We start from the raw sequence: 23709 nt of genomic DNA, 5'->3' as shown, positions 1-23709 counted from the left end.
CCGCCTCTCTGAGAACACATTTCGGTGTGTGAGTCGCTTGTTAATGGAAGTGTGTGATTACTCTGGATTTGAGCCGACAGCTCGTAGTAGCTGAGCTCCGATCAGGTGACTGACTCGACGTGGCTGAGGCATGCCACTCAAGCTGGAGGGCAGGAAGGGCTTTCCAATTATCCAGAGGGTTCTACTCTCTGCCTATTAGCAGGAAAGTCACAGGGCTCCAGTATGACTTGAACTTGCTTCCTCACTTTCTCTGAACATTATCACTGGTGCTGTTGTTGATGCCGGCAGAAGTCGATCTTAACTATATCGAGCAAAGTGTTGGTACAGTGGTGCAATTATACCCATAGAGAAATACAAGGGAAGAAGAATGGAGACCCGCCCAGTGGGAAATGTTTGTTATTTCATCCAGAAGGGCATTTGGGAGGTCAGAAAGATCACTGATGTTAGATGAGCAGGCCTCCTGGTCGACATTCTCTGTTCCATGTCATGATTGATGGGGTTGAAGTTTACCTGCCTCACTGTTTGCCTCCTGACACAGTTGAGATTATTGATGCATCTTGCATGAATGCCGTAATTTCTATTTGAAAAAAATCAATATGATTAAAGGCTAATCTGAACCTTGAAATGTCATGAGAAAATGGATGTCATAAAAAAGATTAATGAACAAATGAATGAACGAACACATATCAAAACTTCACACAAGCCTGTTTTTTTTCAAAGCATATCACAAATGTATCGTCAATTACAATTGACAATTTTTAAAACAGTATTAATAATGACCCATATATCCATACTTGTGAAATTAAATACATTCCAGGCATATTTTACACAATCTTTTCTCAAAACAAAATTATTTCTAGGATTCCACATTTTTTATTATCATCCTTATTTCATCGCATTTCAAGAATCTATACTTTTTCTGTGAAGGGAGGGCTTTTAACATTTTGGGACTTTGTTAGTATTTTTGGATGGCGGTAGATTTTGGTTTGTTTATTTTTAATGGCTTGGGTGGATTACTAATATTTAACTCTGCATGTTTTTTTTTCCAATGAAAGACTTAAGAGAAGATATCAAACTTGAAAAAGTTCTTATTAATTTGCCTGGTTGTCTCCTTATGACAAAACAAAAATATTCATACCTCACTCACTCACTCACTCACTCACTCACTCACTCACTCACTCACTCACTCACTCACTCACTCACTCACTCACTCACTCACTCACTCACTCACTCACTCACTCACTCACTCACTCACTCACTCACTCACTCACTCACTCACTCACTTCAATATAGTCCAGGACTGGTGGAAGAAATAGTTATACATTTTCTGGCTACTTGCAATTGGAGTAAATTACCATTCACAGGGTGATTATTTCATTCAATTACCAATTAGCGGTGCATTTCCCCCATCAAGTCACACATCAATTCACATTTCACTCACATCAAAAACAAAGGGAGCTGACTCGCCTCAGTAGCAAGGAAGTGAGCAAGAATTCTGTAACTGAAAGATTATATGCTGAATGTCTTCATTTGACTTGATGATTCAGTGTCTGATGTCATCTCTAAGTTGAATTAGTACCAAAAGGTGAGTTAAAATATGGCCTCCATGTCTGTGTTTCAGCATTTTAATCGAGTGAGAAACTACATTTGATATGAGAGAATTAAATGTGACCTTTTGAAGGCATAAGTGAGTCTTGAATGTTAAGTTCTCATGAAAGCACATTCATCAATAGATAAGTCCTCCTTCATCTGTTTGTAGCCGTAGATAACAGAGTCTGCAGCATACTGATGAGTTACAGCTAGTAAGAAGCAAAACGCAGCCCTTTGTCCATACTTCAAGCAAAGCCAGACTTTCATTGGTTTGCAGATATTGTTGCTGTCCAACAATAACAGTGCATGTCCATAATTTTGACTCTTCTGTCATTATACTGAACTGTCTGTTCCAATCTTCCTCCACGTATTTTTTAGCACTACTGTCTCTAAACAACTGACACTCTAAGGTTTCTCCAATTGCCACCATTACTGTGCATCAAATATGTATTTCTCCTTCAGGCAGTGTTGCCTTCATTTACTTTGTTTTGTTTGGAAAAATGATGAATATTCATTATGGTAAATGAGCATTTTCTTTTAATCTATGGACTAGCAATGTAATTTATTGAGTACATGGTTGACAATGATCATTAAGACAAATCAAAATCGATTCGGTAAATGATGATTTCAGCAGATTTCAGTGTGTCTCTATCAATAGACCCCTTCAATGTTTGTAATGAAATGTGATTTATGGGGTGCAACTTCGATGATGAAAACGTCCAACGCGCTCGCTTAAAAATGCCGGTTAGCATCTTTCTACAGTGTTCACGTTCGTGAATATGTGAGTAAACTCACTCTCCATAACTTTAATTTTTAATTTAAAAATGTTACTTTAATGGGACGATATATGCTCAATCCTACGCCCTCACTCACTGGATAGACGATTTAACAGGACTGACGATTTTACTTTTCTTCCTAAGAGCAACAGCTTTGTACTGTTTATCTGTAAAATGATAAACCTGATACTTCTTTTTTTTCTTCTTCTTTTTATTTTCTATTTCTTCTTGCTCTTTATATTCCTCTAGTTTTTTCTTTCTCTCTGTATTCTTATATTACTTCCTTTTCTTCTCTTATTCTTATTTCTTCTTTTTCTTCTTGTATTTCTTCTTTTCCTTCTTCGCTTTCTTATTTCTTCTGGTATGTGAATAGCAATGAAAAGTTTTAATGAGATTGTAGACTATGTAACCGTTTTGAAAATCCACTCTGCTATTCCCCAACTATTTTTCTCAAATATTCATCTTCGGTGGGCTCCACTGACTCTTTTTTTTTCTCTATTTCAGGGATAGGAAGTTGGCACTCTTATTGTGTTGGAATGGAGCCAGCTGCGTCAGGTACGATATGCAACACTAACTCCAGCTTCCTGTCAAATTGCTGCTCAGTCAAGGATTACGCCTATTCCTGGGTTTAAATGGCCCTTCATCATGAGCAATGCTCTCCCTACTGAGAGAAATTTGAAATAAAAATTGTTGCCACAGTGGTTTTCATCTAAAATCATGTTGTTTAATGAAAAGCTTTCTCACCTTTATTGCATATGCATCAATCTTGTATGGGCTAATTATGCGGAAATGCTGAGAAAAAACAAAGAGGCTTTTTCCATTCTTGAATTATAAGATTGTTGTAATGTATTTAATGAGCCATATGATGCTAAATCGACTTTTGATCTTTTTGCCGTGTTGAAATGCTAAGTGCTTACCAAAAAGATCCCCAAAGTGATGTTAGAAAAACAGCGACCAAAATAACTCATATTTCATAGGAAATTAGTCTGCTACTTAGCTAATAATACCCAAATAACAGGGATCAATCAAATCTATGTGAAAGAGAATGAGGAAATGAGCACCTTACGTGCAGTGTTTGTCATATCTTGTCTTTTCATATCTGATATTATTTATAAACTTGTTTTTAATTTTAGTCCAACTCTCATTGTTAAAGTCATATAGTTTACCGTATTTTCCGAACTATAAGTCGCTCCTGAGTATAAGTTGCACTAGCCATAAAATGCATAATAAAGAAGAAAAAGACATATACACGTCGCAGTGGAGTATAAGTTGCATTTTTGGGGGAAATATATTTGATAAAATCCAACACTAAGAACTAACGTGTCATCTTGACAGGAAATTAAAAATAAAAATAGAATAGGCAACAACAGGCTGAACGGTATGCTAACGTTACATAAACAAGGTTAGTTTCTTGTGCCTGACGTAACGTTATTCAACTAACTATAGCATAAATGACATGCTAACAAGCCCAAACTTGCTTGTACACGCTTAGTAATATAAACATTGGAAAACTGCAGTTCTCTTTCCCATGTGGGACAAATAAAAAACTCAATACCAGTCCGACAAGACAAAGTATGAAATTAACTGAAGAGACTGGAACTTGCTAAAACACCTCAGTACCTAACTGCATTTACATTATGACACAAAGGTGTGGCCGGGGAGCCGTTTGTCATCTATGCTTATCATATATATTTCATATGATTTATGAAGTATAGATACATAAGAGTGTAAAATTTTTAATATAATTTGGAAGTGGGAGGTTATGAACGGTTATATCACAATATTGAGCGATGTGAAGGTACAGTACCTATTGTATGGATTATATTATGTTTTTCCAAGTGCATGTACAGGAAATATCGTTCAATATAACAAAAATGAGCGATGTGAAGGTACAGTACCTATTGTATGGATTACATTATGTATTTCCAAGTGTGTGTACAGGAAATAGATTTGATAGATATGAGAGATTTGGAGGTCACACTTGCTGATGTGAGCTTTCTCAGACTGCAGTGATGGAGCAATTTAACTATACATGCTATAGGTCCAGCAATTTGAGCTATTTGCATAGATAGTGTCATAGTAATTTATCAAGGACATTTCAAAGGGTGCTTTATCATGTCCAGTGGCCTCGTTCATTTTCCCTATGAATATTGTGCCGTGACCTCCTACATCATCTCTACTTGTCATTATGTTATTGAATAGAGCACTTATCCAGAATAAAATGCAAACACTGTGCCTAAATTGTCAAGGTCCGTTTTCATGTGAGTTGTGAGTGATGAGCAGCCAACAGCAATGACGTATTGGTCTGACTTCATCCGCTGATTCGTTTAGGGGTGTCGGGAAGTCTTTCCACAGTCAAGAAGGAACGTTTGTTTCCTCATGAAAATTGCAGGCCGTTATTCGATTTTTGCAGATGAATCACAATGGAATTAAAGAGAGCCATTAAGAGCATAAACCATGGCAAGTGGCCTCGGTGGGACATTCTTTGTAGTGCAGTGGGTGGTGAAGAGCTGATGAGTGGGGAACACTTTGTGCCTGTGGGCAGTTTTTCATCCCACATTTGGTTTCAACACTATAAAATAGAATGGCTTTAAGCGAGTTAATAGAAAACCTGATTTATTTGAGAAGAAAGAGGTTTATCGGCATGTATTGTTTAAAATTGTGTAAATGTTTAAAAAAATAAAGCTACTTGAGGTTTCAAATGGTAAAACAGGATTACAATTTGATTAAAATTAAATTGTCAAAAGAACGTTGAATACAGGCGATGCTCTTCTGATCCTATTGTTGAATAAGCATTTGTTGATTTATGGTGTGCACCAGGACATCTCCGTGCTGTTTAGACTGAAATGGTAATAAATTCAAGCAGAGAATTATTTGTCTCAGCTAAAATCTGATTCACTGCAGCCTTCTTCAAAGACTTCACCTGCTACATTCTGGCAGCTTAACTCCTGTCATAGAGTGAAGATCACACAGGGATCAGCACGTAGCAAATGCAAATGAGGGTTTTATTGAACTGGGTTGATATTGGGTGATGTTCCTGCATCAGAGCAGTGTCAGCAAAACTGCCACCTAGTATGATGACTGCACTGTAAGCCCACCAAATTATTGTATGTACATCAATAGCTCCAATGACATTCACTGTTGAAAGTAACAGTCATGTAATTTTTGTATTCAATGTCTTTTTGCTGCCTCTGTTGCATTATATCACATCAGGTGGATGTTGAAATAGTGGTATGCCATAGATATACCATATAGAGGCCGTGTGTGTGTGGGGGGGGGGGGGTATGTGTGTGTATCTCTCGCACTCTCGCTCTCTCGCTTTCTATATATATATATATATATATACCTCATAAGTCACAATTTGTTAATTTCATAGTTTCACATAAAAGTCGATATCGATTCCACGCGTGTGGTTTTTGCCTAACCAACCTTAAGTGTTGAGAATAGCTTTCTTTCTTTGATGATGCAAAGTTAATGTTTGAACAAACACAAAATCTTGATGATCTCCTGGGAGATTTGCCTGTATTAAAGTATCTCTTGATAAAGAAAAGATTTGCTTAAAATGAAGGTTGCAAGCTACTTTTGTTTCCAAATCTGTGAGGTGTAGCTCCATTCTGACTTTAATTTCCTTTTAGAAAAATGTGTAAGCTCGCTGTCTCTCATCCTCATGAGTCAATTCCAAGCTGAAATTATTTTACATGTATTCAGATTGTTCTGCTGCTTTTTAAACAACTCTAAAGTACCTTCTCTAAAATCTAGGACATGTCATGAAGAGCTGTAATAACTCATTTGAGCCTCCTAAAAATGATCAGGTTTTCAGCGAGTGATTCATACTTTCCTTTAATTCCTTATGGACTGACACCACGCAACAGCAGCCGCACTGACCTTGCTGTCACTTTTGCATCAAAATGCTCGTGGAGGAAAATGGCGAAATCTGGCTAACTCCAAGATGCCACTTATGAATGTTTTGTGCCAAAGCACTCTTTGTCTCTTCCTCCCCATAGGAATTCCGTACCATCACAAGATAAAAACTTTGAGCTCAAATCTGTCATTCAGGACAACCACCTCCTTTCCTCTCCCTCCCCACCAATCACACCCTCAAAATAACTGTCTATAGCACTCACACCATGGCAGTCAGTGACCCTTTCTGTCATCAGCAGCATCACCCCCAGTCCTGTGTCAGAGCAAGACCAATTTAGTTTATCTGTTTTTCTCCACACTGTCTTTTGCTGAAATAATACCGCCGTTTTGTTTGTAGTCGATCCCTTGCCCTCCGATGAAGGGCATTATGAAAAGATTATACGCGTCGGGTCAGGCCTTACTCGCTGTTTGTCATGGAAGGTTGGTATTTTGGCCAGAATCAGACAGAAAAGGAGGTATTTTCTGAACGCCCCATTGTCAGATCACTCGGGATCAGCTGGACATCTTTAAAAGAAATGTCGATGCTTCCGCCGACCAAGGAGGGTCCGTCTTTCAAGGGACACCTGAAAATGCGCAGTGCAGCGGAGGCTCCCTTTTGCGAGGACGGCTGTAATTGAAGTGGAAATGACAAAAGGGACCCTGGAGTCCAAGCTGCCTGGCAGGACTGAGGAATCACACAGAGGAGGCAGCCGGCCTCTCCTGGGGTAATGATGCGGGGAGGGCTGAATTTTCTCACCTTGACGTGCAATTAGACTGCAAGCATGAGGAAAAAAAAAAAAAAAACGCTTCAACTTATTGAATTTTTCTGCCAGAGAATTTTGGAGACAAAGTGATTTGTTTTGCAAATTTGCACCCCTTTATTTTATAATCAAGCCAACCAACATTTCAATTAATTCGCTAAACAGCAACAACTTTGTTGCATTATGCTCAAGGCTTAAAAAAAAAAAGGCTGTCTCTGAAATTAATTGAATGAACATGAAATTATCACTTCCCAGAAAGTGTCATGAAACAGTTGTCCAAGAAAGAATGAGGCTATTGTCAATGTAATGAATTACTCTTGCATTTGGACAGTGAGGCGAAAACCTAGCAATAGAATACAAAATAACAGCAGTCAGCAGTAACTCTGGATTAACCACTGTTGCTAAAACGTCTTTAGTGTGTACATTAACCTTAATCCATCCTTATAATATCATTTGGAGTGTTCTGGCAGGAAATCCTCCAGGATCAAATGTAAGCCAATACAGTTTAGAGATTATAGTGGTATGAGACTGAATTATTGAAGATAGTGTATTTCAGGATGCATGACTGCCTCATCATGCAGTAAATGCATTTAAGGGGTCAACCAGCATTAGTTTTTGCCTTTTCAACTTCCACAGCTTGTTAGCAAGCCTTTCTGTTTCCTGTGAAAGGTTACCACGGAGTCCAAGGCTGGGAACAAGTACAAGCACAGATCTTAATCATGCGAAAGGTTACCCGTTTGATACGCACTTCTGAAATAAAACATGAGCTCAAATACAAACTCAATTTTATTTTTTACAGCACTTTTAAACAACCAATGCCGTACATAAAAAGTAAACACCATCAAACACACACAAAAAAACTGTATTTGTGTAAATTTCTGCCAGTCTTCATGTTTTTAAATGATCCCTTTGTCATTATGACTTGGAAATTACAATGTCCCATCACTGGTGAGCTCTTTTTAAAACAGTCTCGCAGACTGCTCATGAGGTCCCTGGGGGCTGCCTGATGCCCGCCGGCCCTTCGTTGGTAACGCCTGCAAGAGACCTACCCTAAAGAGTTTTAGATAAAGTGAATAAAGTCAAAGTGTCAAAGATACAAGCACAAAGCATTTCACATCTCTCTTTTTTGTACTGCATATTTGAAACATTCCACTGAATTACATTACAAAATATTGACTGTGCATATTTAATCGTGGTAATTATAAGAAATTAACACAGAAGTGTTGGTCTTCATTAATCTTCTGATGTGTGTTTTAAATTATATACTACCCTCAAAATCACCCTGTTTAATAATGTAATTAAAAACTGACTATGGTAAAAATGTGAACTATTCACGAATCATTCATACATTGCATCATTCTTGCTAAAAACCCTTGATCATACATTCATGTGCATAATCTGAGCAGAAAGAATAAAATCCACTTCTTCCTATTAATGAGGACACAAAACAATCTGGATCTTTTGGAAGCATATTCTTATTAATATTATTTTAATATGTAAACTTACTGTCCTCAATATTTACAAAATCATTAAAAAAATCTTAAATTAGTTTAATGATATAAAACATTATAATCATTGTAATTGAAATCAAAACAAAGACAGCTGTATTTCTTCTGTATGACAGCTTTTCTGTACCCTGACAAAGATAATCCAGTCCAATTAATTCAAATAACAGAACATGTTTTTAATTAACAATTACACATGTGTCATCATTGGGCAGTGACATAGCTGCAAGCTGTTGTTTTTTTTTCTTTTTCTGCAAGCTGTGCAAACATGAACATTGCTGTACACATGCTGGTTTTTTTCTGGACCCTTCATAGATGCATGTTCTATCTATTTGTCCTATTCTGGGTCACGGCTAAACCGGAGTGCATTCCAGCTAACATTGGACTAGTGGGGGGAGGAGTCAACAGTTAATCACAGGGAACAGATGTCTATGAGCAATTTAGTGTCTTCAACAAATTTATCATCCGTGTTTTGGCGATGTAGGAGGTAGACTGGGTACTTTGAGAAAACCCAATTGAGCAAGCACAATTGGGTTTAATTGAGCTGGTCAATGATATGTTTGCATGAAAAGAGAGGCACACCGGAAAGACAAGATGACAAAAGAGACCAATAATTTAATAGTGATAATTATATGCTGCATCTGACCTATTGGTCAGAGTCAAGATCAGCAATTGATGGCTGAATGAATACGTGCAGACTGTTGAAAATTTGCTCAGAACAAGTATTAGAGACTGTAGAAAAATCTCAGCTGGATGTCAATACCGCGATTTTCTCAGAACAAGTATTAGAGTCTTACGTGATCACTTGGTATTTCCTTCGCCAAAGATGATTAAGTCATTAATACATTTTCTACCACAGCTTTGTTCATTTTCTTTTTTGTTACACACAAAGTAAAGATCGCTGATTGCTGATCATTGCCTAAGGGCAAGAACAATACATTTCAGTCTTGCAAACGTTTGGCTTGCAGGATGAAGTGTCACCTTGAATAATTTGTCTGCTGTGCCAATTTTGAAGTTAAACCAGGCAACCCTTGTTTGTGCAAAACATCAAATATTTCTGATCATTTGTTAGTTGTAATATTATTGCAGTGCTGCAAAAAGTAGGAAGGCGAAGACATAGTGGTACAAGCAAGAAGGCAGTGGTGAATGTGCTTTTTTTTTTTTTGGGCAAAGATAGAGAAATCACACTTTCACTCAGTTATTTATTTTCACACTTGAGCAATTCTAGTGATTACCTTGTAGGTAAAAGAAATACATGTGGTTGCTTTCAACACCAGACATATTTACAAAATGTGAGAAATATTTGTCCTTTGAAATTAAAAAACATACAAATTTCCATTTTTTTGAGTAGTACAAAGACTCTGAAAGTGAGTTTGAGAGTGCAGTTGTCACTCAAATCAAAGTGAAAAGTTCCCTCTTCTGCTCCATAGTGTTGACATTCCTCAAATGTGAGTAAACAGGCTCTGTTGACAACTGTGCTGGGAATATGGGGTCTGCTTGCCTACCCACTAAAGAATGAACATTTGCTTCACCAAAGACATTTCACAGCTTGCGGTAGGTCCCCATTTCCTTGTGACAACAGAAAGAATATCTCTCTGTTGATCAGCAAACCTTAAAAATAATGCATCTTTTGCATCAAGCAATCGCCAGGGTCATTTTTTTTTTTAGATCCCCTTTTAACACACTATATTGTGCTGTATAAACAAGCAAGCAGCTTGTTCCTTTCCAAGCTTGACAGCCTGATCCGTGTGTTTTCTGACTCATTTGCAGCAGAGATTACAATGAATGGTCCTCTGTGACTGACTGATATGTCAAATGACACAATTCCTCTCTTCTTTTTTTTTCCAATGTATCTTTCTGACAGACGCATAGATTCAGGTGGTCGTACCGTGTATTGAGGCGTCTGTCAACAGTAAGCAGCACAGCACCCATGAAGGCTTTTGCATATTCACTTTGATGTCACCAATATGCCAAGGTGAGTCCAAAGCCCAAGGCAGCCACATGTTCAGACATTCTGAGCTGCTAATGAGCCAGATATACTTTGGTTAACTACAAACACACATTTCTACTTTTGTATTTCCTTGTTTGTTTTCTTTGTTGAAAATACCCACTCAGTTTATTCTTCAAAATCCTATTTTCCTTCTACCCCTCCCACAAAACTCTCACTCTTTATCAACTGGCTATAATGCTATTGACTATAAAATGAAGTATGCCCTGAAACAGAGGTCATCAAACGAAAGCCAAGCTCTGGAAAGTCATTATGTATCGCAAACATTGGAGATTTGGGAAAATTCCACAATTCAGACGATGGATGAAAGACAACCAGTTTTTGAAATGCTGTTTTGTACCTGTGTGGGACTCTTGGCCCATTTCGAAAAGCCTAGCTCACAGTGAGCACTTGAGAATTGGAATACTACTTGCGGTCATAAATCAGCATACTTCAAAGTACATAGCCTGCTGTTGGTGTGCTATCAAATAAAGCATTCGCGAGCTGTAAACCTGTGACGAACATTAGAACGAATTAGCTGTTAGCGTATCTGGGGTAAAAGAGTGTAATGAATCATGTTTCTAACCAGTACTGCTGTTTGTCCAATGGAATTGCCTCTTTTTCCCACATCCCTGCTGTGCACGTTCATGTGTGGTGTGGATTGAATTACAAACCCACACTGGCAGTCATTACTATGCAGCAGGCGACTGACGAGCTATTAGGCTCCTTTGCAGCAGCGCAATTTTTCCTCTCCTGATATTTAATAATAGAGCAAAAAGAATCTTTGTATCAACATCAATAAGAGTTTGAAAAAAAAAATACATTTCAACATATCTGTGGAATTTTTTTGTTACACAATGACTGAAAGTATTATTATATTATGCTTATAAATCCTTCTTTTTGTATCTTTAAATCCTTCAGTCGTGGTCTATATAAAATGGAACAGCAATGCTTTTATCGGAATTCATCGTTATTATCGCATCTCTTTTACCCCTTTTCTAAGGAGCATGTGGGAGCAAGTTATTTTGGTGTGGTCTCTTTAAATACAAATGAGATACTTCAGACCTTGACCCCTCTAGACTGCAAAGTGTGCACCTCCACTCTGGTCGGACATATTTGTCGTTTGTTAGCAGAGGTACATCTATCTTGCGGTGCGCCAACCTTTTTGATTAATTAAAAGATGACTCTTCCATCCAACTGTACATGTTAGAGCCAGAATCTGACCCAGAGCAAGAGGACAGTGAATAACACGAACCTCCAGAACCACGACTTCAGATGAACGTATCGCAATGGTCACTGAAACTCGTGAGAAATAAAGATGGCGGATTGGATTTGCGAAACCGTTTGGCCATAGGCTACCCATGATCTTGTTTGGCAGTTTCGCTGCAAAGACGGTGATGTAATTATTTGAAATATGTAATCGGGAATGAATAAAATTGAACAGATTAAAAAATATTTCCCAAACAGATTACAAAAGTAATATCTGCAGCACCTGGAGGGATTAGATTAAAATTTTCTTCAATCCTGGGGACTCCAAGTGCACAATAAATTGAAAACAAACACCCTCTCATTTCCCATACACAGGCTGATGTGGTATATGAATTATATTATGTAGTTCATTATAGCTATTAATATAGTTCATTATAGCATTTTGTAAAACATCAGACAAATATTTTCTCGGCTGCTTTTTTTGATGAAGGTCAGCTGGAACCAAGCCCAGATGAGATTTTGTGTTTAAATTGTTTGTATATTTTTGTCCATATGCAATAAATTAGAGGTATCTTAGGCTGTAGTAGAGGGATTAGTAATGTATTTGTAACAACGTAAGACTGGTTCATTTTAGAGTGTGCAAGTGTACAAAAAGGTGGCCCATAAATTGTATTTTCTTTTCTTCCTTTCTGGCAGTGAGCCATTAGTCTGATCAAATCTAATTGTCCATTTAGAGCACTCCAGCTTGATGGGTCTTACTAATTGGTCCCACATTAACAACCACAATTACGACTGCGGCCACAAGATAATGTGTTTTATAGCATTGCCAACCACCATATGAGTACCACAAATAAATGGAATTATTACTCAGTTGGTTGTATTTTTTGGAATAATTACCAAACTGATCATACCACATTAGGAACCCCTTCGAAGTAAAATGAAACCCAAGTGTTGCAATAGCATAACAGCATAACATTATTTGAAGATGTTCACAAAAACCTGTGGGAAAACACAGAAACTACTCAAGCCTTTTGAGAAGAACTCAGACAGTCACCTCTCCACTTTTACCAAGAGACTTCACGGAATACTTTTTGTCTTACTCCTTTAAACCCCAAGCTTCCTCACAATACTGCAATAATTATTGTTTTGTAAGTTTAATATCCGAATGAAACTCAATGGTGATGTTTGAATAATGTAACTAACATCCTATTCATAAGATATTTAGTGATATTCCAAGACTGGCTGTGTGCATTGTCAGAGAGGAATCAGAATTCATGTTTTTCTGACTACCTCATGCTCTTACTACTCATTACCTGACCTGAGAGCTTATAATTTTCTTGTACTGTATACCTTTTATGTGGGCGAAACTTGACTAATTTTACAAAGGGTGTGAGTGGAGATTAGGGAAATATTGAGTTCTTTTAGTGACACTGTAACGCCCACGCTTTTTTTAACATGGTGTTGTGATTTAGAGAGCTTCTCTGATGTGCCACTGTTGTTGAAGCAGATTTTATTTTTTTTGTGCATTCAACTTCAAAGGCTTTCCACACACATGGCTAAAAAAAAACAAAAAAAAACGAGTCAGATTCCATCATTTTATGAAAACAACCATACTCCCGTAATTTTTTATGGAAAGTGCTGTTGTCCAAATGGAGGCTAGTCAAATCCAGCTCACGAGACGAAAGCAATTTTTCAGCGTACTATTGTGAGGAAGTTTTCAGAGCACTTATTTCTGGCTCTTTATGTGATCAGACTTTTACCACTCAAATAACATCACCAATAATGAAACTCTTGTGTACTTATGGACATATATTGTTTCTAACTTGGGGTATCAGGCCACCAAAATGTCAGACTTGTGAATGTAGCACATCAACCGGGCCCCCGACTCGCACAGACACAATTCTATCTGCAGGACTGAACAACAAATTGATTTTAAAGCAGATTTTTTTTTTTTTTTTTAACGTTCTTACCATGACCATACCAGTTAACCTTTCTGCATCCCAGTAAGGAACTCCTCATTGACTGTGTCCCCTTGCAGCCACCGCAGAGGAAGCATATCATTAAGGTTCTCTTCCAACATGCACATATCATTTGCATACTTTGCCTTATAAGCCCTTTGTCACCATAGCAACACTCTCGAGAGTTGTCTTTTGACATCATGGCTATGCAGCCCCACATATATGATGTATGACGTGTCCAACCAATGTATAGTTCATGCATGCATTAAGACATTTGCATAGAAGCTCTCCTATGTTTTATCCATTTTATATCGGGTATGGATAATGGATGGGTGTTATTGCACGGTGACTCAGAATCAAGTAAAAGCAAATTTAAGGTAATTACCTCATTTATAAATAAATAGTCAATGTTGACTAGTTTGCTGCAGGGGTGAGTAAAAATAATTGCTGAACCAAAGTGAATTTGTAATGATCAAAGCCATGTTTCCACTGCAGTTCGATTTGGAATGGTAAATTCTGATCTGTTTTGGTGTGTTGGCAGGATTTTGATCGTTACAACCAGCTACGTAAATTGCATGACATCATAAAACATTTCCAGACTATTGAGAGCACTTTAATAAAAGCTGCAACCACTGACTTGCTGTAATTTCTAAAATTAGGGGGAAATCCTGTTTTGGTTACATATAAGGTGCACTGAACTATACGCCTCAGGTGTTTTACTGTTTAATTTCCATAAATAAGAGAATATGAACAATCCATAGATAAGCCGCAGAGTTCAAAGCTTGCGCAAAAAGTAGCGTCTTATAATCTGGAAAATAGTTTGTCCTTGCATAGGCCACGTTATAACATAGAATAGTTATAGGAAAAATGTTGCACACATACATACACACACGTGCACACATACACACACACTTACACACACGCATAAATTTGCTCATCTAATTTTTTTCCATTTTTATTTGTGTATTAGGTGGTCGTATTAAAAATAAATAAATATTACTAAAGAGTATTGTTTCTGTGCTCAGGCGCATATTTCCTCATGTAAATAAGACTTATGTTGCCTTGCTAACAGCTTCAGCCCTCTTTATTCCTGCTCCTCGCTAAGAATCATGATCGTGAGTGGATTTGTCCCAAAACTGCCCAAGCGAGGAAAGAGGAAACGGCTGTAAATGAAAACAAACTTGTCTTACACAATGTTGTGTTTTGTATGAAAGTGCATTCCCCGGGGAACAGGAAGCATTTTCCAAAGCAAGTGTTTTTCGGCACAGCGCTGTTTCACAACTCTCTCGCCTCAAACACACCGAAGATGATCGGTGCATAACCCTGACTTTTTTTTCTCCTTAGTTTTTGTGACATCATGCAAGAAGACTTAATGTCTCATCAGGTCACACTTTGCTAGCCCACTAGCTATTTCTCAGACCTGTCACACCTTCCTGGTGGGAATACCAGTCCTCTGAGAATAGTGTCACACCTTTGCTACCAACCACAACTGAGGACAAAGGGGTGAAATAAGGGCTAAGAGGTAGGATTGGGATTTGCCCTAAATGCACAACCGTCATGAGGTTTGTCAGACCTTAAATATGCATAAATTAGTTAATTTTTGTCAACATACCCTGATCTTAATTCCCAGGACTGCAAGAAAAAACTCATCTAGCCCCAACTGGTGGAAAATGAGAAACCTTGAGAAGGTACCGCAGATGAGAGGATGCCCCTTCCAGAACTAGTGGGCAGCATTGAACACACACTATAAAAACAATCCAAAGAAAAAGTAAAGGAGAAGTCCAGAGTGAAAATAATGAGCTGCAGGAAGATGCCCTTAGTTGTCATTCCAGTACCTACGAGAAGGTGGTCTACCTCAGATCTCGTTCCGGTTAGTTGATGTGGAATCCAGACAGCCATTTTCAGCTTGGGTGTCACCGAATCCCCTCCTCAGACTGCAATCGAATCAAAAAACAAAATAAAACAAACGGGGCCAAGACAGTGAGTTCGGTTGTACATTATTCTGAAGGCTACTGTACTCATTTTATTGTCAATCGATATTCCTACACAAATCCATCCAAGTCCTCATCTTCTGTATCCAAATTAAGTTGGGCAAGTTCACCATTAAACATGCCAAGTTTCCAGTTTTCCAGAAAGTTTAAATTGTGCCTCGTAAGCATGTCTCTGTCGAAGCCATTTTAAGGGGTCCTAATGCTATTTGCTTTGCCTAGACTGATTTTTATTCATCAACGTATTGTGTAGAGTCCTCTGATCCGTTTACAGCCCCGATCTACGTTAAACGTAATGAACTCTGATTGCTTCATTGGGTCTACATATTACGCCTACATATTATGTCCCTGGGTGGCAGAAGCCACACATCTACAGATTTTAGAATTTAATCCTAACAAAGAGGCGCACCTTATTAAAAGACGTCTTCTGTTTTTGAGAAAATGAAAGGCTTTAAAGTGTGCATTATAGTGCGAAAAATACGGTAACTTGCAAATAAATTGTGTTTTTACTTCCCACCGCTTATATCCACCGGTCTGCATTTGTACTGCTCTTTAAGCATTCAAGCATCAGCCATTACATCAATGCTCCAGTGTTCATTTAGTTTGGTAAAAGTTGTGGTTCTCATTAATAACTTTTTGAAGGAGCGATAACAGTAATTATGTGATGCAATCATGCTTCCAAGCATCCCAGATGAGTGGAAATATACAGATCTTAAGAAATCACACAATCCAAAGGCTTGTGTCAAGTGGGCAAAGCAAAGGACAGATTGCCCATTGTGAGGACCACCTTTAGTGAGTGTTAATCCCCTCCAAATCTATACCCACTTCACCATTTCTGACTCGAGGAAAGGCTATATCTGAATTTGAAGCTTAGTGAGCCCGATGGGTTGAATTATTTATTTACCAGGCTCATACTGAGCAGCGTGGCCTCTGACCACACCACCTGCTGTCTGGAGATTGCAGCTTCACCTGTGGGTGCAAGCGACATCAGGGGACAGGCAGTCCACAGAGGTTATCACGCCATCCATGCAGAGAAGAGTGTTTGATGTGCACTTGGTGACTGCAGAGCAAGTGCATAGAGATAACGTTCCCAATACAGTAATATTCGTCCATCTATCCGGCCACCATATTCATATATTACTTGATTATTTTTTTTAGGGTTTATTTAATCCTTCACAAAGAAGATTTTCATTCTCTCCCGCTCTGAAGTATATCTATTGTAGCTAACCTTTTGTTAAATATCTGGCAGATTTATTGGAATTCCAGGATTTAAAAAGATAACGGGAACAGAATCAGATTAAAGCAAGGAAATGAATGATTTTTTCTTTTATTCATGAAAGGAAGCTAAATTGTCTTCCAATTGAAACACGTTATTACATTATATTATGGATGTCTCTCAGTGATCATTGTGGGATTTTCTTGTCCATGTATTTCCAAGTGCTGCGTTTCAAAAGCTTACACTGTTACCTTAAGTAATGAGATGAATCCAGAAAATTCAGTGCAGCTCTGATTACAAGCCACCATTGGCTAATTTAACCGTACCCTCGGCCGCCCACACCACTCATCACCAAGCCAAAATAATACACTCGTGAATTAGTGTTGCAGCATGACGCATGAAGTTGTCCAACACAAATAACCTCCTCCCACACATCGACAATTTAGTTGTATTTTTTTAATGACACTACTTGGATTATCAAAATGATCAATTATCAAAATGTATTCTATTAATTAGTCCCATCGTTTTGTAACAGTAAATTAGAAGTGCAAAACTGCTCGCTTGCTGATATTTTCTAAAATAAGCAGTCAACAAAAGTTGTACTTGGTTGTTTCATTTCTGACTTGATGGCCTTCACAGAGATCTGTATAAAGAAAAGATTGAAAAATCAATTTCTCGTCATATGTCCTCTTTAAAAGAAAAGCTGTTTTTGCAAAAGCATGTACATCATCAATTCTTGGTTGATGTTTAGTTTATTGCAATGTGGTGGATGCATTTGTAGTTAGAACCTATGCAACCTGAATGCAGTGTGTAAAGACAGGTTGTGTTTTGAATGTCCGATGTAGCCCCCCCTCCCCCCCCATGACAGTGTTCTGGAGATGCTGAGGCTGCCAGCCGCAGGAGTAGATATTTACATATCTGTTTGCATGTGTGTGTGTCGGTGACAGAAGCAAGCACCTGCTCAAGATCAAACGGGAAACTAGCAGTAGTTTGACACAACTGCCGTGGTGGAAAAGTGTGAAGCACAGTATGAAGGTTTACTTCCTTCTTTAACCTCCCAATTTTGCACTCTTTTTGCATTGAGTAAAAAAAAAAAAAAAAGAAAAGTGTATGTTTTCAACCCGTGTTCAGCTTACACTAGATCTGGACATAGTCCCCAGGCGAGAAGTGTTCATTTCAGAGAACAAATACCACAGTACATGTGACTCAAAGTACAAGAGTAGCTTTGAATAAACTGTGCTGAGGTTTTCATGCTTGCAGGTGTGCGCGTGTGTGTGTATGAACATATCAGCCAAAAAAAGAGAACAAAACCTGTGATTCGAACTGTGATTACTGTGCTGTTGCCCAAGGTTGTGTATTATCTGGACAGGCATAGTTGTCGGTCTATAAGAGGATGTGTTCAGGCTGCTCACGTCAGGCCTGCCTTCATGCACCAAGATGGTGTCCCTGATAACTGCTTAATCCCTGAAAGCTAAACTGCGGCGCAGTCAGTGGGCAAAAGCCTTCTGTATTCACATTTAAATAAGTGTTCAATTAAAAGGGAAGGTTCATAACCACCAGAATAGTTTAAATTGTCTATCTTAACACTCGTTATATCAATTGTACTGCAACTAATTTGGGTTATTAAGAGGTCATCATATTATTGTGTATTTCCAATTATTGACTCATTGATCAACTTCTGCTACAATATCGTTTGTAACGTCACACGTATTAGGTGAGCTAAACCTAAAATGGATTGTAGCAAATGAAACCTAATAGTTGCTATTTGAATTATTCTTTTGTGATGGGCTTCCAGGCTTTTGCAGCAGCTTGTTTGAGTTGTTTGTTTCTGGAGGGGTTACACATTGCAGTTTCCTATACTGCCATTGCAGTGTGATTCATTTTGCTTTCATGCAGATGATGTTGATCCGATTCCCGAGTGTCCAACCACAACCGGTTCAAAGTCCAGATGAAAGATGAGTGGGTTTTGCCTCGAGAAAGGCATCCAGCATAAAAACAAATGCCAAACAAAATCACGCCTGACTTATTTCATTGTTTTGATTAGTATCATTCATGTCTTAGCTTGATCATGGTTTATTTTTTACTCAAACACAACGCTGTCTTTTCATGTTGGTGTTGCAAGTATAAAGTTTGTGTGTTGCGTGCAAAATCTTATAATAAGGCATTCTGATTATTATTTTTTTTTTTTTAAATAAAAAATGTCTTCAGCAGCAATGCAGCCATATGATTTGTTTGAAGAGCTATCCGGTTACTTCATTTTAACTTTTTTGCTAAATGTACTTGAATAATCACACAATAATACTAGTCAATAATACTATTAAATACACAAGGATCCGATATGCGGCAGACTGAGTTTGTTTGTGTGCTTGTCAATGATTGACACACGCTTCACTGATGCCTTCTGCCGTCTTTGACAGGTTACTCTTGCCTATCTTGACAAGTTTTAAAATAACAATTAGAAATAAAATTAGAGAGGGCTGGGTTTTTGTTTTCAAATTTCATTTTCATAATATTCAACTGTCAAGTAACACAGATAGTTTGTATTTCCAAAATAATCACCTTTCAGAGTCCCCAAAAAATGAAATGTTTATTCAAGTGTAAACATTCCATTATCAAAGAGAGCAGGCCATTTTGAACACCTTAAATTGATTGATAATTTGTAATAAATAGATAAATAAACGTTTGTGTGTGGACTGACCACTTGCATGGATTTGTGAAAAAATATTAGATTTACCAAAGTTTGGCATAGGAGGTTTTAGCATGACGGCAGTTACAGGAGTCAAAAAGTGTTTTTTGTTTTGTTTTAAATCTCAAACTCTCCCTTTATTGCAAATAATTTCATTTGCATGCAAGTCAAAGCACAAGTAAAATAAAAGCATTTTTAGTCCTTTTGAAGCAGACCAAGATGACTTGAGATACTTTCACTGGTGTGCATATCAATTTCTACAGACTATACAGGAGTAAAAAATATATGCAGGGGGAATAGATGAAAACATCAATAATGACCGTAGCGCTTAGTCCTGAGTGCTCACTTTTCCTTTATTATGAACTCGCAGGGACACTTGAGTTTGCCCAGGTCGTGCTCATTGTCTTAAAACTGCCATTCTGATCAAATTCCCCCTGTGTGTCTTCCAGAAGGCACTGAATTGTACCACTGCAGATCCTCCTTGTCTCACGGCTTGTTTATATTCAACACCTCGCCGTGGCCTCCTTGAGCTGCAAGGTTTCATCACCTTCTTCATCCAAATCAATGGATGTTATTACCACGATGTTCCCCCTATTAATCCCCCTGTTTCATAGGTTTGCTTGCCCTTTGTTGTGCTTTAGCTCAAATGTGCTGCCTTACTTTGATTCTTCTCAACCAATAGCATCACATAAGGATAATAACCACTTTCTGGGGTTCAGTTCTTGTTCCATTGGCATTAGTGATAAGCCCTGATGCAGCACTGAGCGTCACTATTGTGTAACATCAATGTCAGGAAGTTAGGCAGTAAAATGTATTACCCACATGCATCACCTTGTCATTTCCAATTTATGAAGGTGTTTAGTATTCAAAGTGTAGGCCCACACCATGTTGAGGAGATGGCTGAAGGTGTTTGGTCAAGGAGAACCTTCCTTTTCTCATTTTAGCACTCATAAATGGAGCACTGGATGGGTAGGATTTCAAGAGTTCAAGAACACGCACAAAAAAAAGCTTCCGATGAAACTTTCGGTGTGGATTATTTTGCCCTTTGAGGTGACAGTGGTCACTTGTGAGCAAAACTTTCTGGAAACACCGCCTGGCTGCAGATAGATTTGCACCAGCTGGGTCTCAGCTCAGATGAGCACTGAAGTGGGGCTGGAGCATGGGGCCTCTGCACAGCTGCCAAATCTTTTGGCCGCTATTGATATCCAATTTCCTCTGTCAGCCTTAATCTACTTTGAATTTTGAGGCTTTGCACTAAGCTCACTGTATCCATCCCATGGCCTGTAATGATGTCTATTGGAATGGCATCATTTACCCTTCCCAAATCACCGTGACTTCACCATTCAAGAACAAATGCCTTGCCAATGTCCAATTGCATGCTGCCCGGCAATGACATTTTAGTTGGTCCTCACTCACTCACTCACTCACTCACATTAGGAAGGATGCTAACCCATTTGGCCATTTCTGTTAAACTCACACATTAATCCTTCCTTTGAATTCTCAGAAGGCAGCACAATGGTTTTAGACGATTGGCGAAAAGAAGATCAAATGCTATGCAGCAGAAGAAAGTATTTTCTGCACAACCGCCTGTTGAGCATACGGTGAATTTAACAGTAGGGTGCTGAGATAATGGATGCATGTATAAGCAAAGGGCCAGTAAATAATATGCTTTTACCCATTTCTCACAAATCTTTGTGACTCAGTGTTAGATTACATGATGAACACATGAAAATGAGGTCTGCCGGCTTTGAAGTACAGAAGTTGTTTATTCTACTACACATCATTGTGTGTGCATACGTGTGGTTTGTTGTGTGTTTACTGTATGCATGCATGTGCTCAATGAATTAATAGTCATTCATTGCAGTGAAAAAGTAGCAAACCCCTATTAATAATAAAATACAAATAAAATCAAATAGCTGGAGTGTTACTGCTTTGACTTATTGCTTATTGTGTCAGAAAAAGTCAAAGAAAAAGGAGTCCGTTATTTGATGCTTGCTGAACTGAGCTCATTTAAGCTACCCTGGATCTTATAATACAGTACTGACGTCTCACATGACATACTCTATATATGTGTGATTTATTGTCTGAATCAGGGGTGGGCAATTAATTTTGCCACATGAAAAACTGGAACCCTTGCTGAGGTGGTTGTGGCTCCTGGGTTGTAATTTTTATAATAATAATTTTGTAAATGTTTGTTGTCATAACTATAAGCCAGACTGGATTCTATTAAGTCAGCACCCATGAAAATGTTGATGGAGTTTTTCCCCTCCCGGTCATTAAAGCCCCACCAAGGAACTTTTAAGTTTTCATTGATTATGATGGCGCCATATGGACAAAGGCGATAGTGTTTTTCCTCAAGTGTTTTGCTCTCGCTCGCCTGCAGTTGAAATGAATTACATTTCTGTTTCCAATGGCTGTGTGCAGGATGAATAGCAATGAGGTGGTTAAATTTATTGTGTCCAAACAATATCATATAATAATGTTGAGAATAAACATTTAATTTCGGTTCTGGACGTTATCCCCCTCAAGTCAGGAGCAGCTGATGCAGTATAATTGGCCCTATCCAACCTTCTTTGTGTTCATCCTAATATACATAAATATGTCTTTATTAAAAAATGACAGAGCAAAACGTTTTAAATGAACACTATTGTTCAAAAGTTTGGGGTCACTGAGAAATGTCCTTTTTTTTTTTTTAATCAAATCACATCAGATTTTTAATGTGATATCTTCATAGGTGTATAAAGGCCCATTTCCAGCAACAATCAGTGTTCTAATGGTCCATTGTGTTACTTAATTGTGTTAGAAGGCTAATGGATGATGAGAAAACCCTTGTGCAAGAGAAAACAGGTGGATAATGTTTTGTATGAAACCCGTAATAACCAACTTGGATTTGACTCTACCCTGGGCTACAATGCAACGTGGAATTCAGGTCAAAGTAATGTCCTTTTAAACTTTTTGGCATTCTTGCGGGTATTGTGACAGTTTGTTACTGAGCGTGAGGAGGTATTCTGAACGAGCAATGTGGGAGAGAGACTGACAGTGACAAATGCAGAGTGATCGGCAATGACCCCCTGGCGATATTTTGCTGCTTGAGACATACAAATACAAACTCTGCGGATTCAAAGTGTAGCACATAGTGGTCGCAAAGGTCCTGCTTCAATCCTGTGCGTCACAGGTTCAAATCTTCTTTTTGAATTTTGTTGACCTCACCTATGATTATCATTATTTTTACTTCTTGCAGCCGTTGCTTCGGATGTTGTGGGACTTTTGCCAGCAGTGCATTATAGTTATTTGTACCCTCCTCAAAGTTGTTTCGTCCCAGTAAAAGAGATGCAGACTTTTTTCTGGCATGGTACCACTCAACAAGTAGTCAGTCGATATTTCATCAGAAGAGGTATGAAAATATTTTATGGAGGTCGAAAAGTTCCCTAGCTACCAATACTTTAAATCTGCTATATTGAACCAGGCAGTGTGGCTGTAAGATGTCACCCTGGGGTTCACAACATGATTTATCTACCCTCTGACGTGTCTGTCCTCCATGCTTCTACACACCGTTCACCTCACGGCAAAGACATTACAGCTTATGAAAACAACTCTCTCATTGTCTTTTCTCTCGTGCATAGGCACCGCCATTGGTCCCTGAGCAAGGTCACTCCACGCAACGCTAATGATGGCAATCAATTATGGGTAGCAACATGAGACAACAACCGCCCACATTTGTTGCCTCCAAGCTTTTTCACATACTGAGATTTCCTGATCATAGCGACAGCAGAATAAATCACGCAGCATGAAGACTAAATCTATAATTGCTATCTTTAATGTGTGATACTGAACTTGTAATTCTTCACATGTATGTGTGATACTTTCATTCAAAACATCGTATTAAGTCAGCATGGTGTGTGAGTGTGACTAGTGACATTAGCCTGACAGTTCTGAGGTTTGGGGCTTGAATCTTTGCTCCTTACGGTGTAGAGTTTACATATGATCACATTTTTGGGGTTTTACTCTGCTTTTCCCCTGACTTAAAAAGAAATGCATGGCAATTCCATTCAAGACTCAAAAAGGTCCTCAAGTGGGAACTTGAATTGTTTGCAGGGCTGCACAATATTGGAAAAGCACAAGATGTGCAATAC

At 38.4% G+C, this 23709-nt stretch overlaps 1 protein-coding gene across 2 annotated transcripts in view; it reads left to right on the top strand.

Annotated features, from left to right (window-relative positions):
* The window catches only part of LOC147062546 (beta-1,3-galactosyltransferase 1-like), a 51575-nt gene that overhangs the window by 21063 nt on the left and 6803 nt on the right, over positions 1-23709 (top strand). For both annotated transcript variants that reach the window (XM_085912848.1, XM_085912857.1), the window contains exons 2-3: positions 2871-2921; positions 10397-10507. The gene's annotated coding sequence lies outside the window, so the exon portion shown is untranslated. The remainder of the gene's footprint in view (positions 1-2870; positions 2922-10396; positions 10508-23709) is intronic.

Source organism: Syngnathus leptorhynchus, chromosome 1, assembly GCF_054491065.1.
Source record: "Syngnathus leptorhynchus isolate UIUO chromosome 1, UIUO_Slep, whole genome shotgun sequence".
NCBI lineage: Eukaryota > Metazoa > Chordata > Actinopteri > Syngnathiformes > Syngnathidae > Syngnathus > Syngnathus leptorhynchus.
The sequence above is the reverse complement of the archived record's forward strand: the minus strand, read 5'-3'. Positions and strand labels throughout refer to the sequence as shown.